Here is a 19,906-nt window from a genome sequence, read left to right on the forward strand (position 1 = left end):
TGGAGCGGGTCCTGCTCTGTTGCTGGATTTTGAAAAGAAAGGCAAGCTATGTCTTCACCGCGAGAAGACTAGCTATTATAATAATGTTTTCATTGGTTCCAGTGAATGCGAACATAATTACAAGGTAATTGGAGGTTGGGGTTTCAAAAATGGGTCAGAGCCTGTGTTTCCTGGAATTTATTATATTTGTGGAGACAAGGCTTATTTCAAATTGCCGGATCACTGGTATGGAAGCTGCTACTTTGGTATTGTCTTCCCGAAAATATACCATGTGAATGGGAAAGCTGGAAGCAATGAAGATACTAATGGCTTAGTGCGTAGTAAAAGAGAAAGTATAGGTGAAATTATGGGTAGTATTTTCAGTGCACTGATACCTGGAGTGGGAGTGGTTCTGAACACTCACAGAATTTGCAAATTGTCTACTATAGTAGATGTGCTGTCTACTGAAACAGCTCATGGATTTCTGCTGGTCAATACTGAAATGGTTGCGATCAGATCAATGGTTTTGCAGAATCGACTTGCTCTTGACACCTTATTAGCGAAAGAGGGCGGAGTCTGCCGGATGTTGAAGGCGCAACATTGTTGCACTTATATTCCGGATAAAAGTGTACAGATCAAAAGATATGTGAAAAACATTACTAATTTGGCAAAAGAACTCAAACCACTCGAGGTTGATAGTGCCTGGAAGAGACTGGTAGATGGTCTCTCAAATGTAGGTCATTGGCTTGCTAGCATAGGTAAAGGCTTATTGTTCAAAATTCTGATGCCAATTGGTATTATAGGTCTTATTATACTTTCCATTTTCTTGTGCTGTAAATACCGCAAGCGCACCAAAAAGCACGAGGTAAATGCAAGAGGAGTGAAACGAAGTGTGGATGAGATTGAATTAGAGGAAGTGAATGATCAGATATACAAAAAGGTGAAGACTTCTCACCCTACTAAAACTGAGAGAGAAAAGTTAGAACGGTTGCTGGAAGAGATAGAACTTTATAAAGTGTGAAAGAAAGTTGGCATCTGGTTCCATTATAATTTGTGATGATAGTAAATATCATCAAAGAGGGGATTGATGAAGCAAAGCTTTGCATATTTTGCGGCTTGCCGAAGTCAAGAACCTCGTTTATGTGTAATACGGTAACAAGTGTATGTTCTAACATTTATGTTTAGTTTAGATAAGGATCGTGAAGCTTGCACATGTGTTTTACTAAAATAATTTACTCGAGTCATCTAAAATGGCCGCCGCTTGTATTTAGTTACTGCGCATGCGTCAGCCACACTCACGTGTCCTGACGCGTCTGCAGAAGTGGAGGGAAAGTTATGCGCATGCGTAATCCATAGCTGTGCTTATCATGTGGTACTGCTCGTGCCACTGCTCTTGTGACTGTGTCAATGTAGCTAACATTTAAATGCAATAGTTTTTTATTTCTTGATGATGAGTCAAAAGTATAAATCCTGTGATGTGTTTTCATAATGACATTATTATGTATTAATTTGTTTTTCGCTTACTTTTTATGTACCGCGGGGAATGGGGTTTGTCTGTGCCGGGAACCATCTTGGAGGTCTCTTCTGCGCCTGCGCGACTTGCCGAGGCCTAAACAGACCTTGACTGATGGAACGCAGCCAGTTGGCAGTGATGAGCAAGATGCTCCTGAGAACGACCCGAAAAACTCGGCTGAACCAATCATATGTGCTCACAGAGCAACAATGTTAAAGTTGCCATTGTACTTCTGCACCAGTTCTCATGAGAACCCCAATCTAGTTAGGCGGTACCCTATTATGCAAATGTAGGCTTGAAGCGCTATGTCGTGATTGGTGTGTTACCCAAATCCTACCTTAGGACCAATCGAAATTAAGGGATTCTGACACTTTGCAACATTGGGGGGTGGTACGCTGTCCCCAAACTGTATATCTACCCTGGGTTCCCCTGGGGAGCCGTCCGACTTGTCTGGTTTAGCTGACCTGTCACTGACCCAACGCACTCAATAGGTGACTGAAGATACAGAGCGCTGCGAAGCACTCTGTCCGAATTTGACCATAGACTGAGGTTCTACTGAACCTTAAAGTGCTGGTGAAGCACTTTACTGGGAGTTCGCTGACCCAATCGGGGTCTTGATCGATAACTGCAGAGCGGGTGGAGCGCAGGCGTTGCTTCCAAACTGCGGGTGCGGTCCTGTCCTGAGTGGTCCTGTCCTGAGGGTTTGCTGTCCTGTCCTGAGGGTCCTGTCCTGATTCCTATTCCGAGGGTATCCTGTTCTGTCCTGGGTGTCCATTCTGCACCTGCTGTCCTTTGAGGGGTATCCTTCCTTGAGGGTTTCCTGTCCTTAACTGACCCGTGGCCAGGGTTTGGTTTCCACACCATTCTAGGTAAATATTGCTCTGAAACTCTTAAAATCTTGCACCTTCTGAATTTCTAACTTTTGCTTTAATAAAGTTCATCATTGCATATGTTATATTTTCCATGCCTTTCTGCAACTATTGAAAGTCAATTACATATTTTTCATAAGTTTGTTCCTATGTCTTCTCATTTGATAGAGATTATATTTTGCATTGCAGTTTGTAATTTTCTGATTTGGTCTAGAACTTCATTGCCTAGATTGTTCAAAGGCCCATTCACCTTAAGTGAAGCGTGTTACTCTTTATAGGCCCTCCTATAGTTATCCATGCATAAACTGTCCATGCTTAAACATTTCTGAGATTTTATAGTATTTTTCCCATCTACATACCATATTACATTTGAATGATTACCCTGTCATTATTTCTTCATGCCTATATAATTTACGTTATCTTGGTTATTGATTGCTTTATTTTACTGTACCTCATGCAAGAAAATAATGAACTTTAGATAAACATTTTAAAACTTCCAGTTGTCCGTGGTCATTTCAATAGTATTTTGAATGTTATTGGTTGGGTTTGTATTTTGCTGCCTTTTCTTTTACAGCTAGCTCCCTGATTCATTGTGATCATTAGGTACCCGCATCGGTGGATGGTAAGTCGGGTGCATTGAAAATTATTAGTAGGGAGAACACACACAAATTGGTAGAGCTCGTGAAGTCACCTGATCGATGTATATGGTGATTTGAAAGTATATGGGCCCTGAAGCCGGAAAACGGCGAAAACTATTGGTCGGGTGGCCTCGCGCGCTCTATCACTACAACTCCCAACAGACCCCATGTCCACAGGGAGGGTGGTGGGGGTTGGGGGGTGTGAGAGACCAGCACTACAACTCCCCATAGGCCCCATGTCCACAGGGAGGGTGGTGGGGTTTGGGTGTGTGAGAGACCAGCACTACAACTCCCAACAGGCCCCCATGTCCACAGGGAGGGTGGTGGGGGGTATGTGAGAGGTGTGTGGGGTGTGTGAGAGTTCAGCACTACAACTCCCCACAGGCCCCCATGTCCACAGGGAGGGTGGTGGGGGTTGGGGTGTGTGAGAGACCAGCACTACAACTCCCAACAGGCCCCCTTGTCCACAGGGAGGGTGGTGGGGGGGTGTGAGAGGTGGGTGGGGGGGTGAGAGACCAGCACTACAACTCCCCACAGGCCCCCATGTCCACAGGGAGGGTGGTGGGGGTTGGGGTGTGTGAGAGACCAGCACTACAACCCTCCACAGGCCCCCATGTCCACAGGGAGGGTGGTGGGGGTTGGGGTGTGTGAGAGATCAGCACTACAACCCCCCACAGGCCCCCATGTCCGCAGGAAGGGTGGTGGGGGTTGGAGTGTGTGAAAGATCAGCACTACAACTCCCAACAGGCCACCATGTCCACATGGAGGGCGGTGGGGGGTGAGAGGTGGGGTTTGGGGTGTGTGAGAGACCAGCACTACAACTCCCAACACGCCCCCATGTCCACAGGGAGGGTGGTGGGGGTTGGGGCATGTGAGAGACCAGCACTACAACTCCCAATAGGCCCCCATGCCCACAGGGAGGGTGGTGGGGTGTGTGTGAGAGGTGGGTGGGGTGTGTGAGAGACCAGCACTACAACTCCCCACGGGCCCCCATGTCCACAGGGAGGGTGGTGGGGTTTGGGTGTGTGAGAGACCAGCACTACAACTCCCAACAGACCCCATGTCCACAGGGAGGGTGGTGGGGGTTGGGGGGTGTGAGAGACCAGCACTACAACTCCCCATATGCCCCCATGTCCACAGGGAGGGTGGTGGGGTTTGGGTGTGTGAGAGACCAGCACTACAACTCCCAACAGGCCCCCATGTCCACAGGGAGGGTGTTGGGGGGGTGTGAGAGGTTTGTGGGGTGTGAGAGAGTCCAGCACTACAACTCCCCACAGGCCCCCATGTCCAAAGGGAGGGTGGTGGGGGTTGGGGTGTGTGAGAGACCAGCACTACAACTCCCAACAGGCCCCCATGTCCACAGGGAGGGTGGTGGGGGGGGTTTGAGAGGTGGGTGGGGGGTGTGAGAGACCAGCACTACAACTCCCCACAGGTCCCCATGTCCACAGGGAGGGTGGTGGGGGTTAGGGTGTGTGAGAGACCAGCACTACAACCCCCCACAGGCCCCCATGTCCACAGGGAGGGTCGTGGGGGTTGGGGTGTGTGAGAGACCAGCACTACAATGCCCCACAGGCCCCCATGTCCACAGGAAGGGTGGTGGGGGTTGGGGTGTGTGAGAGACCAGCACTACAACTCTCAACAGGCCCCCATGTCCACATGGAGGGTGGTGGGGTGTGTGTGAGAGGTGGGTGGGGTGTGTGAGAGACCAGCACTACAACTCCCAACAGGCCCCCATGTCCACAGGGAGGGTGGTGGAGTTTGGGGTGTGTGAGAGACCAGCACTACAACTCCCAACAGGCCCCCATGTCCACAGGGAGGGTGGTGGGGGTTGGGGCGTGTGAGAGACCAGCACTACAACTCCCAACAGGCCCCCATGTCCACAGGGAGGGTGGTGGGGTGTGTGTGAGAGGTGGGTGGGGGGTGTGAGAGACCAGCACTACAACTCCCAACAGGCCCCCATGTCCACAGGGAGGGTGGTGGGGGTTGGGGTGTGTGAGAGACCAGCACTACAACTCCCAACATGCCCCCATGTCCACAGGGAGGGTGGTGGGGGTTGGGGTGTGTGAGAGACCAGCACTACAACTCCCAACAGGCCCCCATGTCCACAGGGAGGGTGGTGGGGGGTGTGTGAGAGGTGGGTGGGGTGTGTGAGAGACCAGAACTACAACTCCCCACAGGCCCCCATGTCCACAGGGAGGGTGGTGGGGGTTGGGGCGTGTGAGAGACCAGCACTACAACTCCCAACAGGCCCCCATGTCCACATGGAGGGTTGTGGGGGGGTGTGAGAGGTGGGTGGGGTGTGTGAGAGACCAGCACTACGACTCCCCACAGGCCCCCATGTCCACAGGGAGGGTGGTGGGGTTTGGGTGTGTGAGAGACCAGCACTACTACTCCCAACAGACCCCCATGTCCACAGGGAGGGTGGTGGGGGTTGGGGGTGTGAGAGACCAGCACTACAACTCCCCATAGGCCCCCATGTCCACAGGGAGGGTGGTGGGGGTTGCGGTGTGTGAGAGACCAGCACTACAACCCCCCACAGGCCCCCATGTCGGCAGGGAGGGTGGTGGGGGTTGGGGTGTGTGAGAGACCAGCACTACAACCCCCCCCCACAGGCCCCCATGTCCACAGGAAGGGTGGTGGGGGTTCGGGTGTGTGAGAGACCAGCACTACAACTCCCAACAGGCCCCCATGTTCACATGAAAGGTGGTGGGGGTGTGTGAGAGGTGGGTGGGGTGTGTGAAAGACCAGCACTACAACTCCCCACAGGCCCCCATGTCCACAGGGAGGGTGGCGGGGGTTGGGGTGTGTGAGAGACCAGCACTACAACTACCAACAGGCCCCCATGTCCACATGGAGGGTGGTGGGGGGTGTGTGAGAGGTGGGTGGGGTGTTGAGAGACCAGCACTACAACTCCCCACAGGCCCCCATGCCCACAGGGGGGGTGGTGGGGTTTGGGTGTGTGAGAGACCAGCACTACAACTCCCAACAGACCCCATGTCCACAGGGAGGGTGGTGGGGGTTGGGGGGTGTGAGAGACCAGCACTACAACTCCCCATAGGCCCCATGTCCACAGGGAGGGTGGTGGGGTTTGGGTGTGTGAGAGACCAGCACTACAACTCCCAACAGGCCCCCATGTCCACAGGGAGGGTGGTGGGGGGTATGTGAGAGGTGTGTGGGGTGTGTGAGAGTCCAGCACTACAACTCCCTACAGGCCCCCATGTCCACAGGGAGGGTGGTGGGGGTTGGGGTGTGTGAGAGACCAGCACTACAACTCCCAACAGGCCCCCTTGTCCACAGGGAGGGTGGTGGGGGGGTGTGAGAGGTGGGTGGGGGGGGGTGAGAGACCAGCACTACAACTCCCCACAGGCCCCCATGTCCACAGGGAGGGTGGTGGGGGTTGGGGTGTGTGAGAGACCAGCACTACAACCCTCCACAGGCCCCCATGTCCACAGGGAGGGTGGTGGGGGTTGGGGTGTGTGAGAGATCAGCACTACAACCCCCCACAGGCCCCCATGTCCGCAGGAAGGGTGGTGGGGGTTGGAGTGTGTGAAAGATCAGCACTACAACTCCCAACAGGCCACCATGTCCACATGGAGGGCGGTGGGGGGGTGAGAGGTGGGGTTTGGGGTGTGTGAGAGACCAGCACTACAACTCCCAACACGCCCCCATGTCCACAGGGAGGGTGGTGGGGGTTGGGGCATGTGAGAGACCAGCACTACAACTCCCAACAGGCCCCCATGCCCACAGGGAGGGTGGTGGGGTGTGTGTGAGAGGTGGGTGGGGGGTATGAGAGACCAGCACTACAACTCCCAACAGGCCCCGATGTCCACAGGGAGGGTGATGGGGGTTGGGGTGTGTGAGAGACCAGCACTACAACTCCCAACAGGCCCCCATGTCCACAGGGAGGGTGGTGGGGTGTGTGTGAGAGGTGGGTGGGGGGTGTGAGAGACCAGCACTACAACTCCCAACAGGCCCCCATGTCCACAGGGAGGGTGGTGGGGGTTGGGGTGTGTGAGAGACCAGCACTACAACTCCCAACAGGCCCCCATGTCCACAGGGAGGGTGGTGGGGGTGTGCGAGAGGTGAGTGAGGTGTGTGAGAGACCAGCACTACAACTCCCCACAGGCCCCCATGTCCACAGGGAGGGTGGTGGTGGTTGGGGCATGTGAGAGACCAGCACTACAACTCCCCACAGGCCCCCATGTCCACAGGGAGGGTGGTGGGGTGTGTGTGAGAGGTGGGTGGGGGGGTGAGAGACCAGCACTACAACTACCAGCAGGCCCCCATGTCCACAGCGAGGGTGGTGGGGGTTGGGGTGTGTGAGAGACCAGCACTACAACACCTCACAGGCCCCCATGTATCATCCCAGAGCAAGATTGAGTCATCACACCATTTGCTGACCACTGCATCTCCTTCTGCAAACTGACAGGTAGTTAAACATCTGCACAGGGGAACATCCAATAGCAGGACAGGACCACACATATCCAAGTATTGCCTTCCCACCTCCATGCCACCATATTGGCCTGTACTGTCAACCACAACAACATGATGACAACAACAACCATGTCCTGGTTACATAGTGATTTGTAATGTTGGTACAAAAAACATGTCATGTCCACAGCATTGATTCTGAAAATCTTGTCCCTCAGGTGATCGCAACTTGACCGGCGAAAGCAGCAACCGCCAGCACCAGTCGCCCCCCTCACAGCACGGACTCTCTGGGGACCATCCCATTAACAGCTCGGGTGCAGAGGACGATGCGGGCACAAGCAGATTCCCAGGGCCATCAGACTCCCAGGACATCCCTGCCTCCACCACCTTGGCCTGTGTCACTACACCAACACCTGCCATTGTGAGCTGTGCAGCCAACACCACCACCACCACCACTCCTGCCTGTGCCACCCTGCCTGGCCCATCGACATCCCAGGCAAGCAGGGAGAGTGGACGGGAGAGGACACAGGTGAGGCCACAGCTCACAACCAGGAGTGCAGTTGTTAGGCGAGGTGGGGAAGGACACCCACCCCATCCTGGGGCCGAGACCCTGGAAGCCATCGCCAGAGTCCATGCCTCCTATGAGCGGTCGGAGGCACAGTCCGATCTGGCCCACCAAGACTCACAAGAGAACAGCCAGCTGCTGCCGTCCATTGACACTCAAATTGGCCAAATTGTGGACCTTATTGGCCAGCAAACTGCTCTGTGGAGGGATTGGTTATCCCGCGCTACACCACCACCCCCTCACTCAATGCTGTGGGACCTCCATGTTTTAATCACATGATTGTCTTAGAATTTGTCGTTACCAGATGCAGGGATCGATATTGTTGAGAATCATGCCTCTGTGGGAGTGACCTAGGGATAATGAGAGAACAACAACCACAGGTCAGGAAAGTGACTCGTACCCATCACAACACACTGTACTGCAACATCCCACAAACCACACTCATCACCAATTAAGTGCATCACAGGACACACATCAGGGAGCTTAGCATGTACACCATCTACCACACACATTTGCTAACAGAACATACCAGAACAGGCAGCATAGACACACCACATCCACACTCCACCAGCAAACATACATCACGCATTGTCTAGCTGCACAAGATGTAGTTACTCACATTCAAGGAAAATAGCGATCAATGAGCTGACGCCTCTGGTCCACACCTTCTTCCTCACCACTATCCTCATCAGTGGACATGGGTGGGTTGGGAGGCGGAGCAACCTGTTGGTCTTCAGGGTCCATGATCAGTTCAATGTTATTGCGCAAGGCCAGGTTGTGGAGCATGCAGCAGGCTATCACGATTTTGCATACTTTGGCTGGTGAGTATGGCAAGACCCCTCCGGTTTTATCCAGGCAGCGAAACCTAGACTTCAGCAGTCCAAAAGTACGTTCCACCACTCGAAGTGTCCTCCCATGGGCATCATTATAACGCATTTCACCAGGGGTAGTAGGATTCCGTATGGGGCTCAGCAGCCAGGGCCGGTTTGGGTACGCAGAGTCGCCCAGGTGGGGGGATGACAGACACAAATATCATTACCAGGATTGGTGGCAACACCATGCCACACATACAACACAATTGTCCTCACAGCATACTCACCTACAAGCCACGCACGTTCTGGATGCAGATTAGCCATCAGTTGGGGGACAATGCTGCTTCGCAGGATGTGTGAGTCATGTGCGGAGCCTGGAAATCTGGCACACACATGTGAGATGATGTTGTCAGCCAGGCACACCACTTGCACGTTGATCGAATGGTAGTGCTTTCTATTGCGATACACAGGTTCACGTGCCTGGGGTGGAATGAGACCAATATGTGTGCCATCAATGGAACCCACTTCGTGTGGTATCTGGGCCAGGGCATAGAAGTCCCCTTTGACTGCTGCCAACTGTGCTGGCCGTGGAAAATGGATGTAATCATCCTTGTAAAGCATCATGGCATTCAGAACATCCCACAGTACCATGCTGAACATGGATTGTGACATCCCCGGCATGTCCAACTGTGTACTGGAAAGTGCCAGTTGCAAAGAAGTGAAGTGCCGCCATCACCTTTCCTGTGGGTGTAATAGCTCCTGGATATGTTCTGCGTGGCTGCAGATGAGGTGACAATTGGGCTACAAGCTCCAGCAATCTCCGTCGATCAAGCCGGAATTTGCGGATCACCTCCTCGTCAACCATGTCCTCCAGCACAGTGTATGGTTGATGCACATTTGGAGCCCTCCTGTGTGAGAGTAAATGGGACCAGATGTCAATTGACCAACAACGCATAGCTGTGCCACACTATCACATGTTGACCAACACAATGCAAATAAGACATGTTGCAGACAATGATTATATGTGTGACGTGACAAATAATGAATGCAATACAGATAACTACACACACAATGTTCATGCACAAACAACATCATGTGTGCAAACATGTCCAATGTAACGTGCACACATGTCGAAATAACTGCAAACAACACATGACTGAGGGCCCACATGTGGACAAGCGTCACCACAGACACACATGCACGTGCACACACAACACGAACATGGAACTCATCCTCCTTGTCTTCAGGCACCCATGACCCCACCTACAATGCTGGGCATACCCACATGACATGCATGGGCACACAACAGGCAACACACATACGCATATACAGAATGCATGTATACCCCCATCATTGTTACTTGCACACACAAACCACACACTCACAACAGCTTCTGAATGTGGTTGTACACCCTTGATGTAGATGTGTACAAATGGAAACATGTGTCCACAAAACCAAGACGTCAACACGTTGCTATGCACATCTGACGCAACTTGGGTGCACATAAATAGCCTTTGTTAACCACTGGCAAGGTCAATAGTATGAACACACATGCAAAAAATGAACATGAAAGACACTCGTGGCCACGGGCCATTAACTTGACATCATAATTCTTGCAGCATTCTGGACATGTCCTAACACACATGTACAACTATCAACATTACATGTTTGCGGAAGCATGCAGTGTGTGTACATACGCCATGTGTGGACGCCTTCCACCTACACAGAAGTTGATCGTTGATCCTGCTATTGTGCATGCCATATGCTGTATGGTCAAGGACCATGATGGTCACACCCCGCAAAACGCATGTGCGTACTACCGCAACGGTGCATCATTTGAAAATGATCACTCATTGGCGTCGCTATGGTGGTGCACACATTCCGCGGGGCGGTGCAGGCTAAGACATACTTTTGAATTTGAATTACGAAATGGCAGTTGATACCCCCCCTTACAGTCACATTGCAGCACCCACCGCGGATGGCCGGTCCTGGCCGGTCACCCACCGCCGGGTGCTGGCCAGTCACCCACCGCCGGGAGCTGGCCGGTCACCCACCGCCGGGTGCTGGCGGTGGGTGACCGGCCTGTGCATTGAGGTCACCATGGCATGATGGGCCTGGCCGGTCACCCACCACCGGGTGCTGGCCGGTCACCCACCACCGGGAGCTGGCCGGTCACCCACCGCCGGGTGCTGGTGGTGGGTGACCGGCCTCTGCATTGAGGTCACCATGGCATGGATGGGCCTGGCCGGTCACCCACCGCCGGTCCTGGGCAGTCACCCCCCGCCAGCACCCGGCGGTGGGTGACCGGCCAGGACCGGCGGTGGGTGACTGGCCAGGACCGGCGGTGGGTGAACGGCCAGGACCGGCGGTGGGTGAACTGCCAGGACCGGCGGTGGGTGAACGGCCAGGACCGGCGGTGGGTGAACAGCCAGGACCGGCGGTGGGTGAAGGGCCAGGGCCGGCAGTGGGTGAACAGCCAGGACCGGCAGTGGGTGAACGGCCAGGGCCGGCGGATGGTGACCGGCCAGGACCGGCAGTGAGTGAACGGCCAGGGCCAGCGGTGGGTGACCGGCCAGGCCCATCCATGCCATGGTGACCTCAATGCACAGGCCGGTCACCCACCACCAGCACCCGGCGGTGGGTGAACTGCCAGGTCCGGTGGTGGGTGACTGGCCAGGACCGGCGGTGGGTGAACGGCCAGGACCCGGCGGTGGGTGACCGGCCTGGGCCGGCGGTGGGTGAACGGCCAGGGCCGGCGGTGGGTGACCAGCCGGGACCGGCGATCTGCGGTGGGTGCTGCAATGTGACTGTAAGGGGGGGTATCAACTGCCATTTCGAATTTCCTATTCAAAAGTATGTGTTAGCCTGCACCGCCCCCGCGGAATGCGTGCACCGCCATAGCGACGCCAGTGATTTATTTTTTTCAAATGATGCACAGTCGCGGTAGCGCGCACATGCGGTTGCCGATGTGTGACCGTGACGGTCCGTGTACATGTAGCCAATGGAAACAGGTAACGCGGGGCACGTATGTGCATTCAAAAATAGCGGAAGCCGTGCACCGCCACACCAGGGCCAGTCATTGGCTCTTTTTGAATGAGGCATCCAGGGAATACAAATTGCTGCAGATGTGTGCCACTGATATGAGCTCAGGGCCCTTTATATGTGTGAATTTCTGAAGCACACATTCACTGCTTTCAGCCACTGCTGCCTGCGACCATCACCCCAACCTGCTGCTGCTGAGCTATCCAACAACTGCTGCCTGCAACCATCACCTCGACCTGCTGCTGCTGAGCTATCCAACAACTGCTGCCTGCGGCCATCACCTAGACCTGCTGCTGCTGAGCTAACTAACAACTGCCGCTGTAGTGCCACAGTCCTGGACCTTGCCATGCAGAGAGTGCGAGAGATCCGGTCTCGTCCCTTCACCGCAGCGGAGCTGGATGTCCTTGTGGACGGTGTGCTCAGCCACTATGAACGGCTCTACGGTGCCTCCAGACAGGTGGTAAGTGCAGTGGGGAACATGTTGGTGGGCATGAGGTGGTCACTGACTCCTGGCTCCTGCAAGCTTGGCGGTGTGCTGTGGGACCTTCACATGTGTTGTACTGAGCATGCCTGCATGAAGATACGTGTTTCTACGATGTTTGTGAATGTCAAACTGTCCACTGACGTTCCCATCTTGTCTCCCATGATGGTAGGTCAAGCTACACCTTCGCAAGGCCGTGTGGAGGAACATAGCACGTGATGTACGGGCAGTGGGGGTGTGCAATAGACGACACACACACTGCCACAAGCACTGGGACGACATATCCAGGCTAAGCAAGAATGTTGCGGAGATGACACTGGGGATGGTTCCAAGATCAACCCGTCTGGCCTGACGCACCATGACCACTCTGATGCACCGTATCATTGCTGTGACGCATCCTGACCTGTCCGCCCGGCTGAGAGGGGATCAACAGCAAACTAGCGGTAAGCAGACTGTATGTGTACGTGACTTGTGAGTGCATGCATGTATTGGTGCTCAGACACAGTAGTGCATCCGTGGTGCGTTTGTTTTGCTGCAATTGCATGTTGGTGCCATTAGCGGAGTGAGCGGTAGCATCCATGTCCGCCAGGTGGACATACCATTTGCTTTGTAGTGGAGAGTCCCAGGACATGCCGTTGAGGTCTGGGGTCCCATGGCATGACATGTGTGGTGGTCTGCATGCACTTTCCCTGTTTGTATGATGTACATGTTTCACAGACACCACTGGTTCTTTGATTTGAGGATGACTGGTAGGGGTAGGTCGGGTGCAGGATGGGTGCTACATGTTATTCGACTGTAAGGAAAGTTGTGATACAGTAACCTTCAGTACGTGAGTTTGGCACTTAGGTAAACCTCTTTTCTCTCTCTTTCAGCTTTAGCAGAGGGCACTGACCCACAGATGACGGAGAAGAGTGGTGGCAATGCATCCGGATCCGAAATCACACACACGCAAACTGACACTGAAGAGGCCAGCCCCGGAGAGGGACACAGAACCGTCTCTGAGGACTCACATGTGGAAACACCATTGTCCTCATATTCAGACAGTGTTGGTGAGTCAGCACTGTTGTCACAGACAGGGAGTGGGCAATCAACACCTTCAGTCGGGACACAGCACACAGGGCCCACACTGCCACCAACTGCAACAAGTACTGCTCGTGCTCCCCAGAGTAGGGGGAGCAGAGTTGCCTTCAGTGTAGGCACCGCAGACCCTGCACCTGTGACACAAAGTGCACTTTGTGTTGAGGCTGTTGATCTGCTGCGACAGCTGTGTGTAGGGCAGACCACCTTTTAAGCCACAACAAACGACTCACATATTACCGGAGCGTGCCCTAGTACACTGGGCCCCGGACGTAACTGACGACTCGGTTTTCCTAGAACAGAGAGTACACCTAATTCAGAATACTTCCCTGACCACAATTGATGAATCCCCTCTGTAGCCTCAGGTGCAATCCTGCGTGGAAAAGCCGTGTCCATCGCTACAGGCAAATTCCCACAGCCCAAAGTCCAGTCAGCTCACGCCGGGTTTGGAAAAAAATCACCGCCCTCTTTCCACCGGACGAGCTACTGAAGACACTGATGCTATCAAAGATAGTCAGACACCAAAGCTACAGGAACTAAATTTAACAGCAATTGAGACTGCAAAACTCGAACGAAGCACATGCGAGTTATCAGCTCAACACTATCAACGTTCTGGGAAGGAAGATAGTACTGACAAAAGGCCAGGGAGCGACCAACTGCGTGAGCATCTCACCCAATCAGACCCCTTAGTCTACCCTGCTATCTCACCCATTCCCATCCACAGCCATTCTCAGGGGGAATCTCCAGAGAACAGTCAAACGGTTTCCATTTGGCCGCAACTATTAAAGACAATGGAAACCATAGGAGCCGCCATGTCCTATCACGCGGACAAATTGGACACCCAAGTCGATCTGCTCAACCTCCTGGCGTTTCACATCCAGGGGATTGAAGCAAACCTACAAGACCTAAATAACATGATCACCAAGGTTCAATTAAATAAGGATCATACTTTCTACACCTGTCACTGCTCTGACATAATAGACAAACTGGCTACAGTACCCAGTCTGATGACTCAGATACTGGGGGCCGTTAAGGTTTCGTCAAAAGACTCTCCTACGGACACATCTATAACAACAAGTAAAACAATCGGCAATCAGCATTCCAATGAGGGCCCAGGCAGGCTGACCAGGCTGACCAATGTTAGCAGGGGCGAAGACAGCCTGGAATTCCAAGACCATCTACATTCTCCCCAGCAAAGGAAACGATGATGCCAGCAAGCCTAGACGAATACAAGCAGGTTAACCGCATAGAGGCAGCCGAGCTAATCCAGGGGCCAACTCCCAATGCTGCGCCAATCTCTAATCACATCAAACAGGCTCCAACGCTTACAAAGAGAGAACGGAAGCGACTAAGGAAAGCCAGAAATGCAAAAGCTCACAACCGATGGGTCCCACCATCCTCTGCGGAAAAATCCATCAACAATTTTGAGATCAACAAAGCCAAACAGCACCCAGAGAGCATCTCACTCCAAACTAGAACAACGTCAGAGCAAGGGTCTACGCCGACTGTTCACATACCCACAAAGGTACCCTCAATTGCAAAAGGAGCAACAGGTCATACAAAGATAAATCAGAACGCAGTAAAAGTGTACAGCATCTTTAAACCTGCGGGAAAAAAACCAGACTGTAATGTACCAATTCAAGAGCCAGGAACAAACATAAACACTAATCAAAGGAAGGAATTGAGCGATGACAACTCACCCAGTCAAGCCCCAGACATCAAAAGTCAAGCCAACCTAGACAATGCCGCGAAGATCAAGGGAAATAATTTACGAGACACACTGGGCGGAGAACCTCACGTACCATCAGCTCCAGTCCCTAACGGACAAGATTTCACAAACAGCACACAGACGGCAAACTCGCATACATCAGAGTTAGAGGCGGACCGGGCAGGCATGGCCCCCCCACTTAATGAAGAGTGCAGATGACCAAAAATCCTAAAGCGTTCTACGCTAAGCAACAAAATCGAGTTCATTCCACCATATTGCTCAAGAGGGTCCTATGACATCCTGAACAGAGGGGCCATTTTAAGACTTCTAGAAGAGCTACCAGGCCTGCGACACCTAAAAACGAGCGACCTTGAATCAATAGAGTTCAAATCAAACCCTCTCCAATTAGGTTCCGACTCGACGATCACAACGTGGACCAATCTTACCATCACAGATCTAATCCTGTCTCATTGGGAGGTTTTTGCCCCATGGGGCATTGAATTAAAAAAGGTAGAGCCCGCACGATATCCCAGCCCATTGCGGAAACAAAACCCTAAAACAAGCCTTTTAAAAAATGCCAAAGGGCCAGATTCAAGAAGCAGCATCGAAGTGGAAGCGCAGCGATTAAGGCAATTTACAATCACATTCGGTCATCATGAGGCTGATACGCCCGAAAGGCCCAAACATGCCACCCGGGCACTATCCCACAGGAATGCAGCTTGAACTGACAGCAGACGATCGACGGGGGAAACGCAGGGCTGTATGATCTTTTCATGGAACATCAATGGTTTAAATGTGAAGCTGGAGGAAGACGATTTTATCGAGTTTATAACCCAATTCAAAATACTACTGTTTCAAGAAACATGGCAAACCAAAAACTCGCCTTTAGTGGGATATAAAGAATTCTTCATCCCAGCCCAGAAGGATGGACGCTCCAGCAGGGCCAAAGGTGGCCTATCCATTTTCATATCAACAGATTTCATCTGGTCACCAACTTGCATCAACTTAGACTCTCCATGGATGCAATGTATTAAAGTGGAAATTTCCCCCAACTTGGGTCTCCTGATTGTGAATCTCTACATGCACCCCGGCGGGAAACATAAAGGGAAAAGGATAAAACAACTAGTCACCACAATCAAGTCATTGAAATCAATCTACCCAAGCGAAAACATGTTCATAACGGGAGATTTTAATCTGAACCTAATTCGTGGACAGGAGGGAACCCTCCCCACTCACATCGAGCCACGGCAGGGCAATCAATGCAGACAAAGTGCATTGGAAAGGAAATGTGCCTTAGAACTGGAAGCTCTCCATCTGTATACCCTAAATGGGAGAGGCCATTTGTACAGACCAGCCGCCCTAACAAGGGTCTCCAAGAACTCAGGTTCTACCCTAGATTATAGAACAAAAGGACCAAGGCAGCTGACCAGGTCAAGCACTACGGATCATTTGGTTCCTAAGTAGTAATGGTGCAAACTCTTCCAACATCCGCTGCCGTGGGATGCGTAAATGATTAGAATACCAAAACAGAGTGGAAGGTGCACTCGAATAAAGTCAGTATCAATAATGATTTTTACATAACTTCTTCTTTATTCAGAATTTTTTTTCAAGCAGCATAGGCACAGCCAACGTGTTTCGTTCCTCTTTTTGCCTTTGGGAACTTCGTCAGGGCAAATGGTTGCAAAATTAAGGGGCTGAGTTGGAAAGTCGAATTGGATGCGGCTCAGCATGATAAACTGTACCGACACATAGTAGTATCCTTAGTAGCCGAATAAAATAAGCCAGGAGGTCAACGTCTCAAGTAGTTCTATTTCATACGATAAAATCCAGTTCCAAATATTCGTGATAGGATCAGTTCAGGTAGTTCAGGTATTCGTACTCCCACGCCGAGGACCCCCAGGGTTTCGTAAACACAAATATGCTCTGACCCAGTTCGGAGCGTGCACGGCGTTCAGCTGAACGCGCGCACGCTGAGGGTTTTGGAGCCGACACCATATCACAGGTTCGGCTCTCCGCAACTTCCACTCCGAACTGGGTCAGAGCATATTTGTGTTTACGAAACCCTGGGGGTCCTCGGCGCGGGAGTACGAATATACGCGGCACTGGACTTCCAATTGAACTCATTGGAATATTCTATGATGTGGTTAAACTCAGTGTCAACTCAGCTTTGGGGCTGTTACTATGCACTTTCTTCTTACTATTCTTCTCTAACTACCTGATCTGATCCTATCACGACTATTTGGAACTGGATTTTATCGTACAAAATAGAACTACTTGAGACGTTGACCTCCTGGCTTATTTTATTCGGCTACTAAGGATACTACTATGTGTCGGTACAGTTTATCATGCTGAGCCGCATCCAATTCGACTTTCCAACTCAGCCCCTTAATTTTGCAACCATTTGCCCTGACGAAGTTCCCAAAGGCAAAAAGAGGAACAAAACGCGTTGGCTGTGCCTATGCTGCTTGAAAAAAAAATTCTGAATAAAGAAGAATTTATGTAAAAATCATTATTGATACTGACTTTATTCGAGTGCACCTTCCACTCTGTTTTGGTATTCTACCCTAGATTATACCCTGGCTGACCCCGACCTATTCCATCATATCAGTGACTACCAGATTCAGGAACGTGGAGAAAGCGATCATTTCCCACAGACCCTGATCCTGACCACCCAACCTACAAAGTCGGAGAAGGCCCTGCCTTTGTCCTTGAATACAAAAATCTTTAACCTACAACGGCTAAACTGGAACGAAGGAAATCTCTCCATCCTAATGGCGTCATGCCACGTATTGCTCCAATCATCTGAAACATCGAGAGACATAGTAAAAACCTGGAAAAACTTTGTAATGGAGATCAATAAGACACACCAATCTAACAACAGAGGACGCAAACCAATAAGAAATAGAGGGGGGGGAACGGTACACACCAAAACTGCGTCAACTAAAAAGGCAAATAAATGCATTTCTCAGGGCCGAACGCAAAAAAGATCCCCAGTTGTCACAACCCACGCTGAATATAATCGAATCTCTAAAAAAAGAACTAAATAGAGAGATCAATCTGGCCAAGCGAATGCACAGGGAAAAACTAGAGTGCTCCATACTCCACGCAAACAAACTGCAGAATTCAAAAGATTTTTGGGCAAAAATAAATTTTATGCTCAATGGCAAACATTGCCAGTTTAACTCAGACATGACGGACCAGCTCTGGAGCAGTCACATCGACTTATTATATAATTCCGCGCATAATTCACTCACGGATAATAATGCAGAGCGTCCTGATGAGCTTCCCCGGTCTAGCCTGAGTACAAAGCCAGTTTCTAAAATCACTGGCAATCTACCAACATCAAAGAACACAGGAGACATGGAACTGTTCTCACTAAAGCAGGTCTGAAATACCATAAAATCATTGAGAGCAGATGGAGCGCCTGGACCAAACGGGCTTCCCAATGCCTTATTTAGGAAAGACCCAACGTTCTGGACCAGTCAATTATCACCCTTATTTTGTCAATGTCTAAAGACCGAGAACATCCCCGAATCATGGAGAGGCAGCATTCTTCACCCAATCTATAAATCGGGGTCCCACTCAGACCCTAACAACAATAGGCTAATAGCCTTAATAGATGTGGAGGCCAAGATTTACGCTTCCAACTTGTTGGCAGAATTGGAATCTTGGGTGAGCAGCACAGGGATAATTCCCCGGACACAAACAGGCTTTCGGCCAGGATTGGGTACTCTGACCAACTTATCCGCGTTAACCCTCCTTGTTAATAAAGCAATCTACAATTCCATCTCGCTGTACACTTGTTTCCTGGACTTAAAAGCGGCCTTTGACAAAGTGCCCAGATCCAATCTTTGGGCCAAAATGAAAGCTTGGGGCGTGCCGCCAAGGTTATTGGGGGCAATTATCGAGCTTTATTCAGACACCTGGGTCCAAGTGAAAAAAGGAGACGGTCGTCGCCTGACAAGGAAATTCCATACGACCCACGGCTTAAAACGAGGCTGTGTACTGGCCCCCAGCCTTTTTAACATCTACACAGCGGACCTAGAAAGTGATCTACGTACCATTCAGGGAGCTCCACCAAAATTGGCCCACTCACCCATAATAAGTCTACAATACGCAGATGACATTGTGCTCCTCTCAAAAACCCCCATCGGTCTACAACGCTTGATCTCCAAACTGTCGCAGTACCTCTCGATCGCACAACTGACTATAAATTAAAAAAAAAAAACATCCTATGTTTCAGTGGCTCTCGAAAGAAAAAACAAAAATTCGTCTGGAAGATAAATTCAACCTCATTAACCCAGGTAGATCAATATAAATACCTGGGAATCTTACTGGACTTCCAATTACAGTTTAAACAGCACCTGGAACAGAGGAAATCTAAAGCCAAACAGCTTCAATTTGCTTTTAAAACCGTTCAAAAGCAACTAAGCGGACACTCCACCGGCCACATTCTTAAGATTGCAACCGCTAAATTTCTGCCATCACTAACATACGGCTCTGAATTACTGGCATCCCGGGACTCCGCAGTGCTAAATCTCGCCCAATCCAAGCTGTTCAAAAATCTCTTTTCAATCCCACGCCATACCTCTCAAGCTCAAATTCGTTTGGAGTTTGGTCTCACTAACCAGCTCCCGGCAAGACAAGGAGCACTCGCCAAATATTATTGGCGTATGAGGGACGTAACTGACGAATCCCTGGCCCACCTTTGCTGGTCAGAAGTTGAAAAACAGGCCAGGAAACCAGACTCAACATACAAGACCTTGAGGCAAGCGCTTGAAGCATTAAAAC

Source organism: Lissotriton helveticus, chromosome 9 (genome assembly GCF_964261635.1).
Source record: "Lissotriton helveticus chromosome 9, aLisHel1.1, whole genome shotgun sequence".
NCBI classification, from domain to species: domain Eukaryota; kingdom Metazoa; phylum Chordata; class Amphibia; order Caudata; family Salamandridae; genus Lissotriton; species Lissotriton helveticus.